This window comes from Oncorhynchus kisutch, linkage group LG28 (genome assembly GCF_002021735.2).
Source record: "Oncorhynchus kisutch isolate 150728-3 linkage group LG28, Okis_V2, whole genome shotgun sequence".
NCBI classification, from domain to species: Eukaryota; Metazoa; Chordata; class Actinopteri; order Salmoniformes; family Salmonidae; genus Oncorhynchus; species Oncorhynchus kisutch.
Window position 1 is genome coordinate 916,194 of NC_034201.2, and position 10,631 is coordinate 926,824.

Below are 10,631 nucleotides of genomic sequence, written 5' to 3' on the forward strand. Positions count from 1 at the left end.
CTGATATGGTTCTCAATCAGAGGCAGGTGTTCGTCATTGTCTCTGATTGGGAACCATATTTAGGTAGCCTGTTTGGTGTTGGGTTTGGTGGGTGATTGTCTATGTTGATGGCTTGTTTCAGCGCAGCAGTAGCTTCACGGTTGTTATTTTGTTTACTGTTTTTGTATAGTGTTTCAGTGTTCAGTTCTTTCTTTATTAAACATTCAACATGAACACATATTACGCCGCATTTTGGTCCTCCGATCCTTCTCGCCTCTCCTCTTCGACCGTGACAACTAACTGATCTAACCGGCTTGATAAACTTGATGAATGTCTATTGGAGGATAAAGGCAGTTACATATGCAGCTTTATGTTTCCAAAATTCTCAACACCAATTTCACTGAACTGAGATCAACATTTCAGCACACCTTAGCAGCACAAAAAGACATAGTTATTGCAAACGTTTTACTATTATAGTGTATAGTAGCAACATAGTCTCTTTTGAAAGTTATTCTTGAGTGTTTGAAAATCTGAAGTGTGTGAACTTCAATGGAACCAAATGATTTCTGTTCAGCGTAAGAAATGCTTTACATTCAACTGAAACGTACTGTAACTCTTGGCTCAACACCAGCTTCACAAGGTAGTGACCTGGAATCAATTTCAATTAACAGGTGTGCCTTGTTAAAAGTTCATTTGTGGAATTTCTTTCTTTCTTAAAGTTTTTGAGCCAATCAGTTATTGTGCGGAAAACTTCAAGAACTTTCAAAGTTTCTTCAAGTGCAGTCGCAAAAACCATCACGCGCTATGATGAAACTGGCTCTCATGAGGACTTCCACAGGAAAGGAAGACTCAGTGTTACCTCTGCTGCAGAATATAAATTCATTAGAGTTAACTGAACCTCAGATTGCAGCCCAAATAACAGAGGAGACTGCGTGAATCAGGCTTTCATGGTCAAATTGCTGCAAATAAACCACTAAAGGACACCAATAAGAAGAAGAGACTTGCTTGGGCCAAGAAACATGAGCAATGGACATTAGACCAGTGGAAATCTGACCATTGGTCTGATGAGTCCAAATTTCAGATTCTTGGTTCCAACCGCTAAAGGTGAATGGATGATGTGTACACGTGTGGTTCCCACCGTGAAGCATGGAGGAGGAGGTGTGATGGTGCTTTGTTGGTGTCACTCTCTTATTTATTTTTTATTCAAGGCAAACTTAACCAGCATGGCTACCACAGCATTCTGCAGCAATACACCATCCCATCTGGTTTGAGCTTATAATTTGACTTCAACAGGACAATGACCCAAATCACACCTCCAGGCTGTGTAAGGGCTATTTGACCAAGGAGAGTGATTGAGTGCTGCATCAGATGACCTGGCCTCCACAATCACCCGACCTCAACCCAACTGAGATGGTTTGGGATCAATTAGACCGCAGAGTGAAGGAAAAGCAGCCAACAAGTGCTAAGCATATGTGGGAACTCCTTCAAGACTGATGGAAAAGCATTCCTCATGAAGCTGGTTGAGAGAATGCCAAGAGTGTGCAAAGCTGTCATCAAGGCAAAAGGTGGCTACTTTGAACAATCTAAAATATTTTTGTTTTGTTTTTGGTTACTATATGATTATTTCATAGTTTTGATGTCTTCACTATTATTCTACAATGAAGAAAATAGTATAAATAAAGAAAAACCTTGAATGAGCAGGTGTGTCCAAACTTTGACTGGTACAGTATATATATATACAGTGCATTTGGACCCTTTGACTTTTCCACATTTTGGAACATTACAGCCTAAGGAAGGAATTGTCCATAGAGCTCCGAGACAGGATTGCGTTGAGACAGAGATCTGGGGAAGGGTACCAAAAAATGTCTGCAGCATTTAAGGTCCCTAAGAACACAGTGGCCTCCATCATCCAAGGTGGCATAGCAGTTCAGACGTCTTTTGTCCTCGTCTTGTCGTGTCCTGTATATATATATATATATTTACAACTTTTTCACATACATTTTATTTTTATTTTCCATCAACTCATCTTCAAAACACTCTCCTGCAACCCGCCTCACCAATGTATATTTATAAAAAAGTATTATTTACCTCAGATCTGTAATCCTCCAAGAAGCTAGCCAGAAACTCCAAGAAGCTAGCCTGAAACTAGCCAGAAGCTAATCCAGAAGCTAGTTCAGAAGCTAGTTAGCTCCTCTACTGGCAAATCGTTAGTATTCAGCTAACCACGGTTTGTGGTCATCAGCTACCCTTTAGCTCGAAAATCTATCGCCAGTTCTGTACGGTGCAGCGCGGCTCGGAACGGAACATACCGGACCAATTTTTCTCTCCATGTCCCTGGATTTCGACTGCTCTCTGGACATTCATACCCGGATCTCACAGCTAGCTAGCTGCAATCCGTGTGACTATCGGCCTTCGTCGATTCCGGAGCAAACATCAATTATTCCGGATCTAGCAAGCTCCGTCAATCACTCCTGAGTTCCATCAATCACACCTGGGCTGCAGTCACCTATCCGGACCCATTTTACTGCCTTCGCGGAGCCCCACCGGGCCTTCACAACTGGACTGCCGACGTTATCTACCCGAAGGAGTTATTCGGCTGGCTCCTCCGTCGCGACGTTACCTGAACGCCCATCTGCGGCCTGCTAACCGATAGCTGTCTTACCGGCTGCTATCTGAATAGACAATCGGACAATTTTTTTATTTTTTTATTGTTATTATTATGTTTTCTTCTTGGGCCTCTATAACTATATCTATTGTTTTTATTTTTGTTGTTGTTGTGTGATTTGGATTAATCCCCTCTACCACACGGAACCCCACTAATCTACTGACGGAACGCAAGAGGTGGCTAACAACAGACCTCCATCCTATGCTAGCTTGCTACCGATGCCCTGGCTAGCTGTCTAAATCACCAACCAACCTCTCCACTCACCGGACCCTTTTGATCACTCGACTAAGCATGCCTCTCCTTAATGTCAATATGTCTTGTCCATTGCTGTTCTGGTTAGTGTTTATTGGCTTATTTCACTGTAGAGCCTCTAGTCCTGCTCACTATACCTTATCCAACCTATTAGTTCCACCACCCACACATGCAATGACATCTCCTGGTTTCAACGATGTTTCTAGAGACAATATCTCTCTCTTCATCACTCAATACCTAGGTTTACCTCCACTGTATTCACATCCTACCATACATTTGTCTGTACATTATACCTTGATGCTATTTTATCGCCCCCCAGAAACCTCCTTTTACTCTATGTTCCAGACGTTCTAGACGACCAATTCTCATAGCTTTTAGACGTACCCTTATTCTACTCCTCCTATGTTCCTCTGGCGATGTAGAGGTGAATCCAGGCCCTGCAGTGCCTAGCTCCACTCCTATTCCCCAGGCGCTCTCTTTTGACGACTTCTGTAACCGTAATAGCCTTGGTTTCATGCATGTTAACATTAGAAGCCTCCTCCCTAAGTTTGTTCTATTCACTGCTTTAGCACACTCTGCCAACCCGGATGTTCTATCTGTGTCTGAATCCTGGCTTAGGAAGACCACCAAAAATTCAGACATTTTAATTCCAAACTACAACATTTTCAGACAAGATAGAACTGCCAAAGGGGGCGGTGTTGCAATCTACTGCAAAGATAGCCTGCAGAGTTCTGTCCTACTATCCAGGTCTGTACCCAAACAATTTGAACTTCTACTTTTAAAAATCCACCTATCTAAAAACAAGTCTCTCACCGTTGCCGCCTGCTATAGACCACCCTCTGCCCCCAGCTGTGCTCTGGACACCATATGTGAACTGATTGCCCCCCATCTATCTTCAGAGTTCGTGCTGCTAGGCGACCTAAACTGGAACATGCTTAACACCCCAGCCATCCTACAATCTAAACTTGATGCCCTCAATCTCACACAAATTATCAATGAACCTACCAGGTACCTCCCCAAAGCCTTAAACACGGGCACCCTCATAGATATCATCCTAACCAACTTCCCCTCTAAATACACCTCTGCTGTCTTCAACCAAGATCTCAGCGATCACTGCCTCATTGCCTGCATCCGTAATGGGTCAGCGGTCAAACGACCTCCACTCATCACTGTAAAACGCTCCCTGAAACACTTCTGCGAGCAGGCCTTTCTAATCGACCTGGACGGGGTATCCTGGAAGGATATTGATCTCATCCCGTCAGTAGAGGATGCCTGGATATTTTAAAAAAATGCCTTCCTAACCATCTTAAATAAACATGCCCCATTCAAGAAATTTAGAACCAGGAACAGATATAGCCCTTGGTTCTCCCCAGACCTGACTGCCCTTAACCAACACAAAAACATCCTATGGCGTTCTGCATTAGCATCAAACAGCCCCCGTGATATGCAGCTGTTCAGGGAAGCTAGAAACCATTATACACAGGCAGTTAGAAAAGCCAAGGCTAGCTTTTTCAAGCAGAAATTTGCTTCCTGCAACACTAACTCAAAAAAGTTCTGGGACACTGTAAAGTCCATGGAGAATAAGAACACCTCCTCCCAGCTGCCCACTGCACTGAAGATAGGAAACACTGTCACCACCGATAAATCCACCATAATTGAGAATTTCAATAAGCATTTTTCTACGGCTGGCCATGCTTTCCACCTGGCTACTCCTACCCCGGACAACAGCACTGCACCCCCAACAGCAACTCGCCCAAGCCTTCCCCATTTCTCCTTCTCCCAAATCCATTCAGCTGATGTTCTGAAAGAGCTGCAAAATCTGGACCCCTACAAATCAGCCGGGCTAGACAATCTGGACCCTTTCTTTCTAAAATTATCTGCCGAAATTGTTGCCACCCTTATTACTAGCCTGTTCAACCTCTCTTTCGTGTCGTCTGAGATTCCCAAAGATTGGAAAGCAGCTGCGGTCATCCCCCTCTTCAAAGGGGGGGACACTCTTGACCCAAACTGCTACAGACCTATATCTATCCTACCGTGCCTTTCTAAGGTCTTCGAAAGCCAAGTCAACAAACAGATTACCGACCATTTCGAATCTCACCATACCTTCTCTGCTATGCAATCTGGTTTCAGAGCTGGTCATGGGTGCACCTCAGCCACGCTCAAGGTCCTAAACGATATCTTAACCGCCATCGATAAGAAACATTACTGTGCAGCCGTATTCATTGATCTGGCCAAGGCTTTCGACTCTGTCAATCACCATATCCTCATCGGCAGACTCGACAGCCTTGGTTTCTCAAATGATTGCCTCGCCTGGTTCACCAACTACTTCTCTGATAGAGTTCAGTGTGTCAAATCGGAGGGTCTGCTGTCCGGACCTCTGGCAGTCTCTATGGGGGTGCCACAGGGTTCAATTCTTGGACCGACTCTCTTCTCTGTATACATCAATGAGGTCGCTCTTGCTGCTGGTGAGTCCCTGATCCACCTCTACGCAGACGACACCATTCTGTATACTTCCGGCCCTTCTTTGGACACTGTGTTAACAACCCTCCAGGCAAGTTTCAATGCCATACAACTCTCCTTCCGTGGCCTCCAATTGCTCTTAAATACAAGTAAAACTAAATGCATGCTCTTCAACCGATCGCTACCTGCACCTACCCGCCTGTCCAACATCACTACTCTGGACGGCTCTGACTTAGAATACGTGGACAACTACAAATACTTAGGTGTCTGGTTAGACTGTAAACTCTCCTTCCAGACCCATATCAAACATCTCCAATCCAAAGTTAAATCTAGAATTGGCTTCCTATTTCGCAACAAAGCATCCTTCACTCATGCTGCCAAACATACCCATGTAAAACTGACCATCCTACCAATCCTCGACTTTGGCGATGTCATTTACAAAATAGCCTCCAATACCCTACTCAACAAATTGGATGCAGTCTATCACAGTGCAGTCCATTTTATCACCAAAGCCCCATATACTACCCACCATTGCGACCTGGACGCTCTCGTTGGCTGGCCCTCGCTTCATACTCGTCGCCAAACCCACTGGCTCCATGTCATCTACAAGACCCTGCTAGGTAAAGTCCCCCCTTATCTCAGCTCGCTGGTCACCATAGCATCTCCCACCTGTAGCACACGCTCCAGCAGGTATATCTCTCTAGTCACCCCCAAAACCAATTCTTTCTTTGGCCGCCTCTCCTTCCAGTTCTCTGCTGCCAATGACTGGAACGAACTACAAAAATCTCTGAAACTGGAAACACTTATCTCCCTCACTAGCTTTAAGCACCAACTGTCAGAGCAGCTCACAGATTACTGCACCTGTACATAGCCCACCTATAATTTAGCCCAAACAACTACCTCTTTCCCAACTGTATTTAATTTTAATTAATGTATTTATTTTGCTCCTTTGCACCCCATATTTTTTTACTTTACACATTCTTTCATTGTAAAACTACCATTCCACTATTTGACTTGCTATATTGTATTTACTTTGCCATCATGGCCTTTTTTGCCTTTACCTCCCTTCTCACCTCATTTGCTCACATTGTATATAGACTTGTTTATACTGCATTATTGACTGTATGTTTGTTTTTACTCCATGTGTAACTCTGTGTCAAATCAAATCAAATCAAATCAAATTTATTTATATAGCCCTTCGTACATCAGCTGATATCTCAAAGTGCTGTACAGAAACCCAGCCTAAAACCCCAAACAGCAAGCAATGCAGGTGGAGAAGCACGGTGGCTAGGAAAAACTCCCTAGAAAGGCCAATACCTAGGAAGAAACCTAGAGAGGAACCAGGCTATGTGGGGTGGCCAGTCCTCTTCTGGCTGTGCCGGGTGGAGATTATAACAGAACATGGTCAAGATGTTCAATGTTCATAAATGACCAGCATGGTCGAATAATAATAAGGCAGAACAGTTGAAACTAGAGCAGCAGCACAGTCAGGTGGAAGTTGAAACTGGAGCAGCAGCATGGCCAGGTAGACTGGGGACAGCAAGGAGTCATCATGTCAGGTAGTCCTGGGGCATGGTCCTAGGGCTCAGGTCAGTTGAAACTGGAACAGCAGCATGGCCAGGTGGACTGGGGACAGCAAGGAGTCATCATGTCAGGTAGTCCTGGGGCATGGTCCTAGGGCTCAGGTCCTCCGAGAGAGAGAAAGAAAGAGAGAAGGAGAGAATTAGAGAACGCACACTTAGATTCACACAGGACACCGAATAGGACAGGAGAAGTACTCCAGATATAACAAACTGACCCCAGCCCCCCGACACATAAACTACTGCAGCATAAATACTGGAGGCTGAGACAGGAGGGGTCAGGAGACACTGTGGCCCCATCCGAGGACACCCCCGGACAGGGCCAAACAGGAAGGATATAACCCCACCCACTTTGCCAAAGCACAGCCCCCACACCACTAGAGGGATATCTTCAACCACCAACTTACCATCCTGAGACAAGGCTGAGTATAGCCCACAAAGATCTCCGCCACGGCACAACCCAAGGGGGGGGGGGGGCGCCAACCCAGACAGGATGACCACAACAGTGAATCAACCCACTCAGGTGACGCACCCCCTCCAGGGACAGCATGAGAGAGCCCCAGCAAGCCAGTGACTCAGCCCCTGTAATAGGGTTAGAGGCAGAGAATCCCAGTGGAAAGAGGGGAACCGGCCAGGCAGAGACAGCAAGGGCGGTTCGTTGCTCCAGAGCCTTTCCGTTCACCTTCCCACTCCTGGGCCAGACTACACTCAATCATATGACCCACTGAAGAGATGAGTCTTCAGTAAAGACTTAAAGGTTGAGACCGAGTTTGCGTCTCTGACATGGGTAGGCAGACCGTTCCATAAAAATGGAGCTCTATAGGAGAAAGCCCTGCCTCCAGCTGTTTGCTTAGAAATTCTAGGGACAATTAGGAGGCCTGCGTCTTGTGACCGTAGCGTACGTATAGGTATGTACGGCAGGACCAAATCAGAGAGATATGTAGGAGCAAGCCCATGTAATGCTTTGTAGGTTAGCAGTAAAACCTTGAAATCAGCCCTTGCTTTGACAGGAAGCCAGTGTAGAGAGGCTAGCACTGGAGTAATATGATCAAATTTTTTGGTTCTAGTCAGGATTCTAGCAGCCGTATTTAGCACTAACTGAAGTTTATTTAGTGCTTTATCCGGGTAGCCGGAAAATAGAGCATTGCAGTAGTCTAACCTAGAAGTGACAAAAGCATGGATTAATTTTTCTGCATCATTTTTGGACAGAAAGTTTCTGATTTTTGCAATGTTACGTAGATGGAAAAAAGCTGTCCTCGAAATGGTCTTGATATGTTCTTCAAAAGAGAGATCAGGGTCCAGAGTAACGCCGAGGTCCTTCACAGTTTTATTTGAGACGACTGTACAACCATTAAGATTAATTGTCAGATTCAACAGAAGATCTCTTTGTTTCTTGGGACCTAGAACAAGCATCTCTGTTTTGTCCGAGTTTAATAGTAGAAAGTTTGCAGCCATCCACTTCCTTATGTCTGAAACACATGCTTCTAGCGAGGGCAATTTTGGGGCTTCACCATGTTTCATTGAAATGTACAGCTGTGTGTCATCCGCATAGCAGTGAAAGTTTACATTATGTTTTCGAATAACATCCCCAAGAGGTAAAATATATAGTGAAAACAATAGTGGTCCTAAAACGGAACCTTGAGGAACACCGAAATTTACAGTTGATTTGTCAGAGGACAAACCATTCACAGAGACAAACTGATATCTTTCCGACAGATAAGATCTAAACCAGGCCAGAACATGTCCGTGTAGACCAATTTGGGTTTCCAATCTCTCCAAAAGAATGTGGTGATCGATGGTATCAAAAGCAAAAGTGTCGTTTTATCTGTCGAACTGCTTTGCTTTATCTTGGCCAGGTCGCAATTGTAAATGAGAACTTGTTCTCAACTTGCCTACCTGGTTAAATAAAGGTGTTCTCAACTAGCCTACCTGGTTAAATAAAGGTGTTCTCAACTAGCCTACCTGGTTAAATAAAGGTGAAATAAATAAATAAAAAATAAATTCTTATAAAGGAAGAAGTTTGAAACCATCAAGACTCTTCCCAGAGCTGGCCGCCTGGCCAAACTGACAAAATCGGGTGAGAAAGGCTTTGGTCAGGGAGGTGATCAAGAACACGATGCTCACTCTGACAAAGCTCCTCTGTAGAGATGGCAGAACCTTCCAGAAGGACAACCATCTCTGCAGCACTCCACCAATCAGGCTTTTATGGTAGAGTGGCCAGACGGCAGCCACTCCTCAGTAAAAGGCACATGACAGCCCGCTTGGAGTTTTCCAAAAAGGCACCTAAAGGACTCAGACCATGAGAAACAAGATTCTCTGGTCTGATGAAACCAAGATTGAACTCGAAGGCCTGAATGCCAAGCGTCTAGAGAAAACCTGGCACCATCCCTAATGTGAAGCATGGTGGTGGCAGCATCATGCGGTGGGGATGTTTTTCAGCGGCAGGGACTGAGACTAGTCAGGATTGAGGGGAAGATGAACGGAGCAAATTACAGAGAGATCCTTGATGCAAACCAGCATCCAAGCGCTCAGGACCTCAGACTGGGGTGAATATCTCGTGGAAGTATGAAATAGTATGAATAAATTCCTTAAAACACGTTTCAATCATTTCAATCATTTTTTGAAAATGTTGGTAACCCCTTTTATAAAAGTGATAATTCCCTCAGAGCCGGTGTTCGTGCCAATATATCCTACAAACACCGGCTTCCCGAGCATTATCACTTAAATATATACTGAGTGTACAAAACATTAAAGACACCTGCTCTTTCCAGGTGACCAAGTGAATCCAGGTGAAAGCTATGATCCCTTATTGACGTCACTTGTTAAATCCACTTTATTTTTGTAGATTAAGATTTTTAAGCCTTGAGACATGGATTGTGTATGTGTTCCATTCAGAGAGTGAACGGGCAAGACAATAGCTTTAAGTGCCTTGAACAGGTTATGGTAGTAGGTGCCAGGTGTCAAGAACGGCAACACTGGTGGGTTTTTCACGCTCAACAGTTTCCTGTGCGTCTCAAGAATACCCCACCACCCAAAGGACATCCAACCAACTTGACACCACTGTGGAGTGTAATGCTATGAATTTCATTGACTCCACATAACCAGTCCCGGTAAAGGGTACACTTTCCCATGCATGTAACTTGTCTTGAGGAAGTCGATTGTGTATACACATACCCAAAAATGTGCATATTAGCTTTTATTTTTACTACCAGGAAGTGCTGAATTTTGCACACATTTCTTGAAAACAAAGAGTCCAGACATTGCAAAAAACAGTCAAGTTACTTTTTTGCAATTCTGGAAGATGACACCCGCCCTTCATAAGCACAAAAACTAACCATCAAAAAATAAGAATTCAGAAGAGGGGTTGGATATAAAAAAGGTAAGGCAGAGTGATGACAATCCACAGGTGAATAACTGTCATTTATGCCGATCTTTCATGGACAGTTGCCCAATTGACCTCATTCCCCTGTATGTGACTGTTTGTGACACTAGGGGGTACCCTTGCACACAATTTATTAACAGAGTTCTAACAAAACAGCCACTCGGCTCCATCTCAGATCGACCCTCACCGACATCCTCCTCTCTGTGTGGCCACATCACGTACTTTCTATAGCCCGTTCTATTACGTTGTTATGAGCCAGACAGCTTGGAGTGTGGCTCACTGAGAGTAACTTCAGACTAGCCCGAGACCAACG